Source organism: Phodopus roborovskii, unplaced genomic scaffold (genome assembly GCF_943737965.1).
Source record: "Phodopus roborovskii unplaced genomic scaffold, PHOROB, whole genome shotgun sequence".
In the NCBI taxonomy this organism is placed as follows: Eukaryota; Metazoa; Chordata; class Mammalia; order Rodentia; family Cricetidae; genus Phodopus; species Phodopus roborovskii.
Window position 1 is genome coordinate 24,627,583 of NW_026126409.1, and position 15,858 is coordinate 24,643,440.

A 15,858-nucleotide genomic window follows, 5' to 3' on the forward strand; every position below is an offset into this window, starting at 1 on the left:
GTCAAACTCTTAAACTGAGAACTATTCTTTGGAATCAACTATACCATTTTTATTTCACTAAGTATGGATTGATTCCTGCCAGAAGACCAGGTAGGCTTCCCTCAGACCTCCTTTATGTTACCCCAGTCCCAGCAGTACAGCAGCAGAACACCAGCTTCAACTTTCTCTTGTCCATATCTTCTGTGGATTTCATAATCCATCCTCTCCTAACCTCCCTTCCCCAAGTTTTAACTTTGTTCTTGACTCCATTCCACCAGGTACCCTCCACTAAACCAAAGGCAGCTCCTCCCGGGAAAACAAGTTGATTAAAGTCAGACCCACACCTCTCCTACTGCTCCTCAGATAGAGTACCCCCAAGTCTGATCCTTAGCTTTGTGTCTGAAAGCCTGTTTTAATCTCCCTTTTCTCTCTGATCCCATCCCCAATACAGCACAAATACATCCTTTCCCAAACTCATCCCAGTTACCCATTCTTCAATACCACTATGCATTCCCTGTGAATACACCAGTTTCACATGCAACACACAAACAACACATGTTCTGAAAACTCAGAGAAGAAACAGAAACCAAGGAACAATACACCCACTCAGCAAAGATAGATCCAGAAATCAGCACCTAGACCTTTAGTCATCCAAATACAGCATAAAAGCACAATCAATAACAGCCAGGGCAGTATGTCTCCACTAAAACCCAGCCAATGTCACAGCAGGCCATTGGCATTTCAACATACCTGAGCCATAAGAAAAATGTCTTTAGACAACTTTTCTGAAAATGGTAGAGGTTCTTAAAGAGGGAATGTGTTAATCCCTTAAAGAAATGCAGGAAAGCCTAAAGGATGTATGAAAATAAATAAAACTGTTTATGACCTGAAAATGGAAAAAGAATCAATAAAGAAAACCCAAACTGAGAGAGTTCTGGAGTTGAAAAATTTAGTCATTCAAACAGAATGTCACCACAATAAAGTATGCAGATTAGAAGACCAACCACCTTAATGGGCATTTGTACACATGCAAGCTGAGAGTAGAACTGCAGGATTGTTTGTCACAAAGCTTTTCTGAAATGAATGCTTAGTTACTGATAGATTTGGATTAGAGAAATATTATTAAAATAAACTATTTGATGTCAGTGTTTAAATTTTTCATTAACTGTTTAATAGAGTTTAGAAAGGAAAAATAGATAATTTGTTGTATAATTACCAAATAACACTGCAGATTAAATGTAATGAAACACTTTGAAATCTCTCAAGGGGCTTACACTTGTGCGGGGAAAATGCCTTTATTATCTATGCTATGATTTCTTTTTCTTTTAAAAATTAGAGTAATTTCCTTTAATCTTCCAATCAATGAGTATTGTCTCAGGATATGCAAATGAAAATAATATAGAAACTTAAACATTTTATTTCAATAATTAACAAAGCTTAACCTAATCTGACTCCCTTGATCTTACCTGTTTTATAGTTTATGTAATAAATATATGAATTTATTTACACTCATCAGTCCATTCAATACCTATAATAATTATGTGATATAAAATTAATAATGATAATATTGAATATGGCTGTTTGTCATGCTTTTACTATTTCCTGTTTCCAACTAAAAGTGTGTTCCCTCAGAGTCACTGGGAAAATTTCATCACAGTTATAGTTTACAATGTAATACATGGTATTAACATAGTTAGCAATAATCAACTTGTGTCTACCTAAAATAAATAAATAAATAAAGGTCCTGTGAAGGCAAGAGTCACAGTGTGGAAGGCAGATCTTCATTCAGTTCTCTTGTAGGTGTCAAACTGTCTCTAAATTCTGGAAGTGTCACCAATCCTCCTATGGGATTATAAATTTCAGGAGAATAGTTTCAACATTGGTGGCAGACCCTTCCCTCCCTTACCTGTGTTTACAGTACAAAACTTGTCCTAGACATGAATTTGTTTTTCTGTAAGGCTTTGTTGTGCTATCATGCAGGGCATTGGATTAGTATAAGTTTTACCCAGTAAGTTTATTTACAGTGAAAGAAGCAAAGCATGAATGAATGCCTATGAGATTCATAGATCTTACCTAATATATCAGCACCCAGAAACAGTTGGGCTTGTAGCTTGGTAAGATTGTTTATAAAACAGTTATGGCATCAGCTTCCAGACAGTATGAGTGTGTTTATGGCACAATATCTAAACATGCTACCAACATGCTTGTGCTATTTTTCCTATAATATATATATATATATTCACAAGCAATGACACAGAATGGGGTAGAATCTCATGAATACACTTCTAATTGTGACTTGTTATTGTTGAAGACAATTTGGAATGCAGTAGTGATCATCAGTGAACAAACTTAGGATTTTAATGAAATTAGAGGCTGATATTTAAGGGTTCTGGCACAGCAGCGTGAAAGGAAGAGTACCACTGTGAGTCTTATAGACTCAATCTTACAATGCACAGTAAGTAGTTTTGCTGCCATTGAATGAAGTGACAATATGTGCAGGTAAGAAACAAAGAATTAAATACAATCACCAAGAACTGTTCTTAATGTCATGAGCACGCACAAACTGCTTGGGATCATAATGTAACCTCAAATAGCCATGAGACTCCTGATCTGATCTTCCCAGGAATAAAATGTCAGGCTACTTTTACTGAGAAATGAGCCAGGTTATCTTATATACCGGCTGAAGGCTAGCAGGCAAGTAGTTAAGATGTGTGTTCCAGATACCGCCAGCTGCTTTGGATTTTGTTACTGAGCTGAGCATGTAACTGAATTCAGTAGATATTTCAAACCTGTATGGAGTCAGCATCATGTAGCTGTGGGGGAAGTATGGGCTGCCTGGCTTATTAACTCTTCATCTAGGGCCAGGCATTGTTGGTGCACACCTTTAATCTCAGCATTTGGGAGGTAGAGGCAGAGAGATCTCTATGAGTTTGAGGCCAGCCTGGTATACAGAGCTAGTTCCAGGATAGGCTCCAAAGCAATACAGAGAAACCCTGTCTTGAAAAATCAAAAACAAACCAACCAAACAAACAATAAAACTCTTCATCTAGTGTCTCTGTACATCAGCTTTGTTAAAAGCCCCTTTAAACAGGGATCACAAAGACTTCCACCTTGAAAACTTGCTATTCATATCACATGAGATAATGTAGAAAGGACATCAAATTAAATCATCATTAAATGTTATCATAATTAATAATAGCTCTCATCAATTTTATTGTTATGATTGCCCTTCCTTATGTTTCATATATTGATGTAGTTCAATAAGCTGACTTTTCTATTCCTTTCTACCTGAAATAGTGGTATCATGTGGTATCATGTAACTTAGATTGTAGACTATCCTTGGTTGTTTGCAAAATTATCTAAATAGCCCAGGTTTGAAATCACACTTCATCAAAGCTGATAAATTGGTCTAGATATTCTCACTATAGGGAGGGGGTACCAGCAGTAATGCACTGATGACAAAACTCTGTAACTTTTTATTTTATGAAATGAAACAAATTTGGAATTATAATTTTGAATCAAGTGTGCCTATTGAGTTTTAATAATCAAATATTGTATTTTTGTAAACAGTTTCCTTTTTATTTTAACCATATTATTCCATTTTGGTTCCATTTTGGTGATCAGAATGGAATTTTCCTTTCTAGGTTGTATTTTCTTGGTGGGGAATGGAAACCTCTATAGTCTGAGTGTCTCTTTCCACATCATCAGAGAGGATAGCTGTTGTAATTTAAGAAAAGTGGCAAATGAGAGAAAGACACCATGTGACAGGTGTTCTAGCAGAGGTATTATTTTCTTCTGGGGTAGGGGGAGATCATAAAAAGGGGGAAGGGAAGTGTGGACACTGGCCTCCAGAGACAGGGACAGCAGGAGAAAAGAGAAAGTAAAGAGGGGGAGAGAGGGGATAAGAGATGGAGAGAAATGAGAGGACAGATAGAAGGAGAGAAAGAAAGAGAGATAGAAGGATAGCAGGTGGGCCCTTTTAAAGGGGACCATAGTGAATGTGCTCAGGTGGTGCTCTTATTGGCTGCATCTGAGGGTGTATCCTGTCAGAACCTCAAGGACAGGCCAGGACAGATACCTCAATACTAAAAATGGCATCTTGACCTAGATTTAGGGTTAGCTATTCTGACCCAGAACTTTAACACATGTGATGTAACTAAAGCATTTATAAGCATACACTCAAAACCAGTAGCTTTCCCTCACAACTTTTCTCTCTTTGCTACCATGGGGTGACAGATGAGAATCCATATATTTATCAGCCTCTTACGATTAAGCATACTCAAAAAACTCATGAGTCAGTGGATGAGTTAAAATAGTGTCTGGAGGAATAAATACCTGATAAGAGAGGAATAAAGGATATTAAGGAACAGAAAAGAAAGATGAATTTTCTCTCATTAAGGTCAATCAAACAGACCTGCAAGGAATGATAGCGCATTCCTTTAATCCATTTAATTCTAGCATACAGAGGCAGGCCAACCTCTTTGAGTTCAAGGCATGCTTGGTCTATAAGTTGAGTTATTGGCCAGCCAGCAAGGAATATGCAACATGATCTTGCCTCAGAGTAACATGACATTCTAGTATTTCTTTACAATAGCTAGCATAAAGCTGAAATCATGGGAAATAAATAAAAAGATGAGAGTTCTGAAAGAACATTTAAAAGACCAATAGGAAAAAAGGAAGCTGACTTTAAGAACATGCCAGGGAAATGATGAGAGTTTCAAGCTCAAAATGCTATGTACTTACCTGAGAAGACATAAGAGATGGGTCCATCAGGGACTTAGAGGTGAGTGAAAAACTGCTCTTCCATAGAGGCTTGCTCTCTGTGCAGGTACTTCCTGGGTAAGAAGACATCAGAGAAATAAGTTCAAGGAAAGATCAAGTCAAGCATACTTTGTTAAATCTTAAGCGTCATGTTCCTTGTTTAATGGCTAATCAAATTTAAGTTTATGACAAGCTGCAGAGCAGCAGCTTAGGTGTGAAATGTGTGAGCATTGAAGCTGGCTGATGGACTTTTGTCTTAAGTTTTGCATTCCCTAAAGCACTAAAAAAATGAATAATTAAAAAAATAAAATAAATGTTTAAAATCTCTCTTACCGTGTGAGAGAGAGAGAGAGAGAGAGAGAGAGAGAGAGAGAGAGAATAGAAAACCAGTCTCCTGTCAACACAAAATGGTGACTTTCATAGTAAAAAAAACAGTAAAGGAAATGTATATAGCAACACAGTACTTCTGTTTAGTAAACAGAACCATAGAATTTCCCAAATTCTAATTAAGCAAAATATTTGACAATAATCTGCAATGGTTGTATAGCCTGAGTGATACTGTTTCAGAGAGCCCCTGAAATAATGACCTCAGAATGAAAGGGATGGGCATATGTTAATGTAGATAATAGCTTCCTTCATTTGTATGCAATTTGAGGAAACTCCTAAACCTAGCATTTGTAGATAGTCTCCTGCTTACTTTCTTCCATTGTCAGGCAATGGAGAATAAAGAAAATCAATGAATACCAAGCCAGGAATAACCAACCTTCCAATGCTACCACCATGCCTCAACCCCACAGAACATTGTGAGGCTGGCCAATATCTTGCTTACTTTTCTATTGCCGTGAAACATCACGAGGACCAAGGCAACTGATGAAAACATTTAATTTGGCTTATAGTTTCATGAGGTTAGAGTTCATGATGATGGACTAACACAAAGGTTTAACACTCACCTCTTGATCCACATCCACAAAGCAGAGATACACGCATTAGTCTTTTTAAACCTCAGAGCCCACCCTCAGGACCACACCTACTCCAGAAAACCCATCTTAGTCCTTCCTAAAGAGAACCAGGGTTAAAGTATTCAAACATATGAGTCTATGGGGCCATTTCCATTAAAAATATCACAACATGTGTGCCCAGGAATATCACCTTCAATATACTGTTAAAATTTTCAAACATTTCTGTTTTGTTCCAAAGTTTCCCAAGTTCAGCTACCAATCCTTAGGTGCCACTAATATTTAAACACACACACACACACACACACACACACACACACACACACACACACACAGTCTTAGATGATTTTGGTAGTCTGAGCTTGTCATAAAGACATGCTCTAATTTTCTGATTGATAGAACCCTTCAAGCCACTCTATAGCATTTCTGTATTGTCCTTATCTGACACTGAGTGAAGTGGTAATTTTCCTCCCAGATCCTAAATTCATTCTTTCAAACTTCGACCTTTGGAAAATAGCTTTTACTTTTCATGAGAAAATGTGTTTATATGCATAATACAGTATATAAATCTGACATTTTATTTTCTTACATTTTCATCTGAAGGAAAACCATTGCTTCTTAGGTTCTTTTCTGTTGTGATAAAAGAAAAATACTATGTTGATGAATGATCTGTTTTTCCTAAATTGACTTTCATAAAACTATTTTACTGGTATTTATACTGTTTCATCTTTCAGGTATACACAGTATTAGTTTGAATTTGGTTTTCAGTAGAAGATGGGTCAAATCCCTGGGCAATAAATGATAAATAAATTAATTTGAGCACTTTTACTGTCTCTCAACTTTTACTTTTCTGTGAAGTGGGTAAATTCTATAGCATCTCTCTAGGATATTGTTAATATTGATTCATTAATCCATTTTAGATCCTACTTACACTTTATTTTCCAAATGGTAAATGCTAAATAAATACTAATTACTATTATTATTATTTAACAGTCTGTTAGAGAATTTGAAATGTCTTTATAGTCGAATAAATACTTAATGTCACCTAATAAACATCTAAGAAAATAATAAATTAAATTTAAAAAAATGCTTTGACTCCAAAATTTAAGTTCAAGGACAAGTTACTGGGGAAAAGGATTTCTATTTCTGTTTCCACAGAAAATGAAAAGATGTGGATTCCTTCCAGACTAATGTGGTTTGATCAAGCCAGACCACCTGAAACAGAGTACCAGGTGATCCTACATTCAAAACAGCTGGACAAATCAGCCTTGCAGACTACAGCCAGGATTTCTGAATCTTCTTTGAATCCCCCATGACAGTGCCCCTTACCAGCAGGAAGCAGTTTGGAAAGAACAACACCCAAATTCCCAAATACTGTCTATAAATGTTTGTTTTCATTTAAATGGACTTGGTTACATAAAATAAATAAAAAATCTAAAAAAAATAAACATCTAAGAATATATATATATATATATATATATATTATTAATCAAATAAATACTAGCTAATACTGTTATCCAGTAGTCCACTAGGGAGCTGAAAATATGTTTACAGTCAAATAAATAGTTAAGAAAGAAAATGAATATACCAGGGAAAAGTTGAATATACCAGGGAAAGATGAAAATATATGTGTATGTATATATATATATATTATATGTATGAATTATATATATTATATATATGAATATATATATATTATATATGAATAAATATAGGAATTCAAAAATAACAAGCCCATAAAATCATCATTTATTGAAAACATAGTAATATAACCAATATTGCTTGTTACATGTAAACATGTGATGTTCTTTTTATAAATATTTAAAGCATACACACTATATATGTACACATGTTATATGCTTGTTCAAATTAAATGTGTTTTATGAATAAATACTTATAACTAACATATGTAAATATATAGTATATTATATTATACATTTCTGTATGTATATATAAATATATATATGCATACCTGTAAACCTGCTCACATATAACTTGGAAAAGCACCATTAATTGTGTAACAAAACTCTCAATAATGATGGTTTTATGATTCACATTTTTCACATTCTTAATGTTCCTTTGAAAAAAAATCCAAATAACCTAATACAGTCATACTATTCCATGTGGAAAAAGTGGTGTTGCCATTCATATATAAATGAGAGACTATATGGAATTTGACTCATTTTCCCTTATTTGAAGAATGATTCCATTGATTCTGTTTGCATTGATTCTATTTCAGTGTTTGGGAAGTAAGTATACTTTCTCTGTTGGAGCAAGGTAGTTTAAAGCTGCCTTTCACCAATTTTTTTCTCAATAATTTTGACTATAACTTTCATATTCCCTTTCACTTCTTTTCCTTATCTTCCATAAGCACTAAATTATGTAAAGATAACTGAAGTAAATGATGAGTCAACAGAAAGTGTTTTTTAAAAAAGTATTGAGAGGAAATATATCTTGATTGAACAGGAGATTTTTTAGTTTGTTAATTAATTACTATTTATGACTACTGCCTGAAATATGTGCACTCACTCTTTTACATCACTAGGAAAGGGAGGAGTGGACATCTTGAAATCATGTATTCATTATGAGTCATTGTTTTCATGGGATCCTCAGCTATGCTTGAATTTTCCACAAGTATTTCTCAGCATAAGCTAAATAGTCACCTATAAAATTGCCTAGTAGTTAGTGCGTGTCCTCTCTCTCTCACGACACAATACCTAGAATTTAAAGTACATTTTCTAATTTTACAATCCAAATTACTCTGAAAGATGAGAAGCAATGTTTAGAAATTAATGTTCAATTTGTTCAGGACCACCACTATTATCATGCCTGCAGACACTGTTTAGTGTTCATTCTTCAGGATTGTTCGTGAAGGATGTAGGGGAAATTGGGAGGACTCTCACCTGTTCTGCCTCTTTTCTCTTGAAGTGTAGACTCTAAAATGCTGTTCTATTTCAAGAAAGCATGCATACATATGAAAAGTTGGCTTTGGCTGATCATTGTGTCATGGCTCAGTGACCTGTTACTATGTTACATGGAGTAGGTGAATCCTTCTGTGGCTGTCATAGAAATATGTATCCTAAAATCCATATTTAAAGAAAACATTGCCAACAGGAAGTAATGATTTACTAATTGAAAGTCTGCCTCCCTCCCTGATGTGGCTTCTTCTTGCTGCAATATCCACATGTAAATTTAAATGGCTTGTCTCCCTATGGTTCTCCAAAGCTAAAAGATCTTGATTTCTTAAAAAAAAAAAGACAAAGAACTTTTATCTGACACAAAATTAATTATGAAAGCTGTATGTTGATTTCAATATTGTTTCACTCTAAGTCAATTGCTTTTATTGTCATTGAATAAAAAATCATTCATATTATTGAAAAACTTCAGTACAATTCAGAAAATTCAAAATGATAAATTTAGGTATAGATAAGAATGGAGCAATTTTGTCTTTTAATCATGTCATCAGATTTCTATTCAGAGGTGGGTTCTGCTAAAATTATGTGAGTCCTTCCTCCCCTGGAACAAATGAAAGTAGTGTTTATGATATTTGTTGGCTGTTTCAACAGCAATTTTTTTGATAGATGCTCAAGACTCACAGGGATGGGGAAGGGCTGCCTGCCAGACAGACCTGGAATGTTTCAGCAAAATTTCAATATTGTCCCTTTCCTTCATGAGTACATGACAGCAAGCATGGGGATTTGCTGTGAATTCATTATATTCTCCCAGAATTGGGACAGGTAAAATAAAGTATAATCCAATGTATAACCTAGGCTGGTTGATTTAATAGTCAGGAATAGATTTACATCTATAGGTCCTGCCAACCAAAACGTGAATGTGTGGCAGTATCTGCCTCTTTTGGACCCAGCCAATCATAGCAGTAGGAATGACCTCTTTGTGGATAATTCTTCTTGTAGAGCAGTAATAGAATTAGAGAAACAGCCCCTGCCCCACTGGGTAGAATCATTTCTTGATTTCTCTATTACTTTTCATGATCGGGTCTACATAAGGTGATAAAGGATCAAAAACTTAATGATCCTCCTTGGTCCCAATAGCCTCAGCAGCCTATGATAGTGTTGTCTCAGAATCAGTCAAGTGAAGCATAGATATAAAAATGTAGTTTGGGACTCCTGAAGTGAGCTTGGAAAACATATGTCTGAATCAGTGGCCAGAATATGTGGAGTGTCTGTATGCCATAAGACAAAACAAACAAACAAACAAAAATAGGCCTTGCTCTTATCACTTCACCTTTGTCTACATCTGCCTTCTTTTCACTACCTGAAGTTATTTTTATCTTCTCAATTGTTTAACATCCAGCATATTTTCCCTTTTATTTCCATTTTTTGTGACTCCTTTTAACCCACCACATGGGAGAATTAAAAGCTTTTGAATATTGTTGGCTGTTGATGTTTTTGTTTCCTTTAATCATGGCAAAGAACAAATAGCCCCAAGAGCCTCTGTGTCACTGAACATTGCATAATCAGAAATGAAAAGTGTGATTTTTTTTCTAAGAAACACATTTGAGTACTTCTTCTTTGGTGTTCCTACTTCAAATTGTCATGTTTACATGTTACTGAAAGATTAAGGCTTTGAAAACTGGACAAATAGTGCCAGTGAATATGCCATGTTGAATAATGAAGGCCAAAATGAATGCATAGATGAAAGAATGTTAACATAATATTGTCTACAGAGATGCTCCATCCACTTGTTGAACATCCTGAGAAAGCCTAAGGCTAGATTTTTCTTGCATCAGTGCTTCACACATTTCCCTACTGACAATATGCCTGATTCCACCCATTTCATTTCTTTCTGGAGAACTCTTGTTTGTGGGCTAAGCTGTGATAACAAAGCAGATGTGCTCTGAGAATAGATATTTCAGTATTTTGAGAAAAGAATAGTGGGCAGAAGTATTCTCCTAATAAGCCAGACAGTATCTCCAACTGGAACTTTTACAACCATTTTGTTGGTCTAAGTGACAGATTTGCCATTAACTAGTTTGGGAAAAGACATCACTGTGAGGGCTCAGTTCTCTCATCTGTGAAAGACAGTGATCAGGCTAAGTCATCATTTACACTTCCCCTGGCTCCAACATTCTGACTCTGAGGGTGAATTGGTGAACATTTCAAAGACACGGAGCCTGCCCCCACCCCAGGTAACAGGTACCCTTGACAAGACTAGACAAATCCCGGCTGTCTTGTTGCTATTTGTAAATATTGTTAGAACAAGCTCAACAGTACTATAATTGTAATTGTTTTTTTTTATTATTTTAAAATTCTAATTAAAATCTCTATTAAAATACAAAATATTTTAATTCATTATAACATTTCAAACAGATTTTCTTGTTCTCTTCTCACCCTTTCCTTCCCTCCGTTGTCCTCTTCTTTTGGGTAGGAGTTTCCTCCTAGATTAGGACATGTATCCACGGAAGCTCATTCAGAGGCTGGATGTTACAAGGAGGTGAAGCAATAGGATGTTCTCAGGCAAAGTGAAACACTATTGTTCTGAAGGAAAACTCCCTTAGCTCAGAAAAAAATACTACAACGGCTTAAAAGAGCTTTGAAACTAACTAGATACATCAGGTATGATCCTCCCTGCGCATACATAAGCTGTAAAGACTCTTGACAGAGACTCTCAGGCAAGTTGGACTTTTGAAACAGAGATTTGATGAGTTGCCTGGTAGAGGCTTAGACCAGTCGACATGACAGGAAGAAACAGATCAGTCTAGAAGAGGCAGAGTAGACAGACTGCCTAGAATTTAAGTCAAATAAGCTACCTAGAAGAACATCCTCCAGTGTTCCAAAAAGAAGAGTAATAGCCTTTCCCAGTGTGAAATGAAATTCACAGAAACAAAACAAAACAAAATCCTCACCTTGATTTAAGATCCTATAAGCTTCACTGTCTGATTATCTAATTTCCATGATTGCAGAGTTGTATTATTTCAGGTCCAAAATCTTGTTATAATTTGTCTCAGGCTATCTTTAGTCCCCGTAATATCTTGTCTTTCCTACCTCTGTGTCTGACCCAACATCCTTATGAAAACTTTTTGGTTGTATTAGATACATCAGATTTCACTAACTGAAAAAGCTATAAATGGTATCATCAGGTAGTATTAGAGGCAGATAGCAGAGATTTCTCTGATTTGTTCTCACCTGCCTATATAATATTTGTGAAGTGCTTCAATCTATGAGTGTCTTTGATCTATTACTATAAAAACTTTCATCAAAGTACTACAGAGTCAGTACATGGAATTTGAGGTAACTTAAATTTGTTTATGGGCCATGGTATACTGAATTTGGCTCTAGAATAAACTGTCTCTTATTAGGAATAGTTTTGTGTTGAGGTCAACAATACTAACATATTGCTATCATCTACTCAAAGGCTAATGATGTTGCTCATCAGCATCTATGACTTATAGAAGACTTGCCCACTTTGCTGGTACTACCTCCCTGGTGCTTCTACCCATGAAACTCAAAGGTGCTTTGATTTATGGTTTTCTTTCATCCTGTTTCTATAAAACTTAGTGAGTCTTTGACCATATTGGAACATTATATTTGCAGTAACCCACTTCTGTGTTTTTAAGACATGGTGACTTATATTTGCCTCCAGAAGGACCTATTTCTGATACTCTTTGAAGTGAAAGCAGTGATTTTTATTTCAACAGAAAAAAATAAATTTGATATCCATGGCTAGCCTAAACTACCCAATACAACATTGATTTAAATATCTTAAAATACCTAAAAGCATTCACTGACAATGAACAAAATGGATGGGCCAATTAAAATCATTTCAATTAATTTTTCAAACTAGTTTTCTTTGAGATTTCATTAAGATATAATCCATGTGGGTATTCTAATGTTTGGGTATTATAAGCAATTCCTTTATATTTAGCATTTGTTTGACTAAATATTCATTAGGTATAGCTTTGTATGTAAAAAAAAAAATACAAAGGGTATCTTTCTTACTACCAAAAAGCCCAGAGAAAAACAAAAATGCATTCTTTTTATTATCATTTTGATTATGAGCTTTATAAAGAAAATATTTACTTGTGGCAGGACAAATTTAGAGTCAGAGTTGAAGGCCACAGAGCTAAAGCAGCAAACACTAACTATATAACACTTTTATTCTGCAATTTATTGGAGAATTGGTAGACTAGCATCCTCACTTCTGAAACACAATGAGAGAAAATAGTGTTATGAATCATTTTGTCAACTGTTGGCCTTAAGTCTTGGGTAAATGGAGTCCTGCTCAGAAGGCCATACCTACAACTGTTTTCTTGCAGGGTCCTGATTATGTTTCCTACTAGCAGTTTCAATGCTTTGGGTTTCACACTGCTGTCCTTGATATACTTGGAGTTGACTTTTATGTGGGGTCAAAGATATTCACTCTTCCCTGTGGACATTCTGTTTGACTACCACACCTTTTCATTGTAGGGTCTCTTTCCTTCCCTTCACTCAGTTTATTCAATAATATTTTGTTTATTCACTTTTTAAAGGTAATATAAATAGTAGTGTTTCCATGATATCCTTCTCAGTATGTTTGATAGTGGTATAGAGAAAGACCAGTGGTTTTGTTAATTGGTTTTCAAATCTTGACACATTGCTGAAAGTGATGATCATTTCCAAAAGTTTTCTGATATTAAATTTGAGACCTCATAGATGGAATATTATATCTTATGCAAATAGATATAATTTTACTTCTTTTTAATTTGACTTCTTTTTCTATCTGCATCACTTTGGTTTCCTTGTCTTACCTTAAGTACTATAGCTAAGCCTTCAAGTACTATAATCCCTACATTATTTCTAATTTCAATAGTGTTATTCAAGGTTTTTGCCATTAGGGATAATGTTGGCTGTGGGTTTGTCACATATAACCTTTATTATATTGAGCTATATTTTTCCAGACCTATCCTGTAAGACTTGTTGAATTTTGTCAAAGGTCTTTTCTGCACCTTTTTAGATGATTCATGTGACCTTTGTCTGTAAGTGCATTTGTATGGTTTGTTGTGTTTATTGATACATGTATATTGAACCATGCCTACATATCTGAAATCAAGTCAACTTGATTGTGCTGAATTTTTTTATACATACCTCAGTTTGATTTGCAAGCATTGCATTGAGAATTTTTGCTTCTAAGTTTATAAGGCATATTGACCGATTGTTTTGTTGTTGTATCATTACAAAAACAACACTGGCTATGTAGAAGGAGTTTGGAAATATTCTTTCTATTTCTAATCTTAAAAAATTACTTTTAAAGGATTGGCTGCAGATCTTCTTTGAATGTTAAAATTCTTCTGTGAATTCACCTATTCCTGGACTTTATTTAGTTGGAATATTTTTTATTAATGCTTTAACCTCCTTATTTTTTGTGCATTTGTTTGCTGTTGATTTCTTATTAGTTTAACTTTGACAGTTTATATGTATTTGGAAACACATCCACTTCTTCTAGATTGATATATATGTCCTCAAAAAATTCAGCAGAGTCTCTACAGCCCCCCAAAATAAAAAAAAAATTGAGTGCATAAAAACTATAGAACTGGAAATAATATTTGAAAGCTATAAATATATATACCTCATACAGGGTTGATATTCAAATTACAAACAGATTATAAAAAGATAAAGACTCAAGAAAGTGAATGACTCATTTTATAAATGAGCTACAAATCTGAACACAGTATTCTCAAAAGAAGAAACGAAAAATGCTAAGAAATATTTTTAAAATATGTACAATGTCTTTAGCATGAAGAAAAGACAGAATTAAAACACCATTAAAATTTTATCTTTTGATGAATGAGTCAGAATGACAAACCAGGATGGCACAAACAAGTGAAAAAAAAATGCCAGTGAGCATGTGGCTTGGTATTCAACATTGGTGTAGAAACCAGTTTGGAGAACTCACTAGGAGCTAAAAGTAGATCTACTGTGTGATTCAGCTATGCAATGCCTTAGTACATGTCCGGTGGACCTAACTATTCACAATAGTTAGGAAATAGAAACAATTCAATGTTTTTGAACTGATGAATGGATGACAAGAATATGGTACTTATATACAGTATAATTCTATACAACTGTAAAGAAAAATGAGACCATAAAAGCTGTAGGAAAATGGATAGATAGAAATAAATAACATTTTACTAATTGAGAAAACCCAGATCCAGAACACAAACACTGCAAATTGTCTTATATTTGGCTGTTGTCTCTGTATCTTTAGATGAGTATATAACCTGGAGTCATCATGTCATCACAAAACAAAAACAAAAACAAAAACAAAAAAAAAAAAAAAAAAAAAAACACAATAGGAGCCCTTGGGGAAACACTAGGAAGAAATGAGTAGCACATAGGAACTATGAAGGGAGACATTGAGAAAATGGAATCAGTGCTCCCCTCTGGAGGGAGGAGAGAAGATAATACAACTGTAGAGGAAGGAGGAAATATAAACAGCACAATGAATGTTTGAAAAGCTTATGCAAAATTATATATATATATATATATATACATACACACATATATATATATGTTACATATATAGCATCATATATGACACTACACATCTTGTGGTGATAATACTCCCCTCAACGCCATGCAATATCGAGTAAAATACCAGTGGCAGGCTTGGAACCCTCCCTTGAAGTTGTTGGAGTTGTTGGTCAAGGGAGTTTAACAGACACCCCAAAACAATTCAGATGATTGCCAAAACGAATGAACATTCTGGAAGACCTTAAAAATAATAAAATCCTATTGAAAATATCACACAATTCAGAAATAGGCCTTGTAGGAATGGTGGAACTAACTTGGAAGCCCCCTCTCTGAGAGTTAGCTGAGGCGCTATATAAATTGCCTGTGGGCAAGAAAAGCAACCAATAATCCAACCCAATTGTAGAGACTACAACAGTGCAAAGTCTGAGAGTACATCCTCAATGGTGTATTAGTGGTACTTACATATTGGTTGTAGCCACCAGCACCAGCTATCTAATAAGACATAAGAACTGCTCAATAGGAGCCGATTCATGTCTGTTACTGTAAACATAGACAGCTATCCACATAGGTAGGTGAGTTTATAATTACTAAAGATTCATTGGCTATTTCTATTTTTCCTAAGTCAGTATAACTATATGCTAAATATATATCCTAATATCCACAGATAAATGTAGCTCTCATCACCAGGAGCA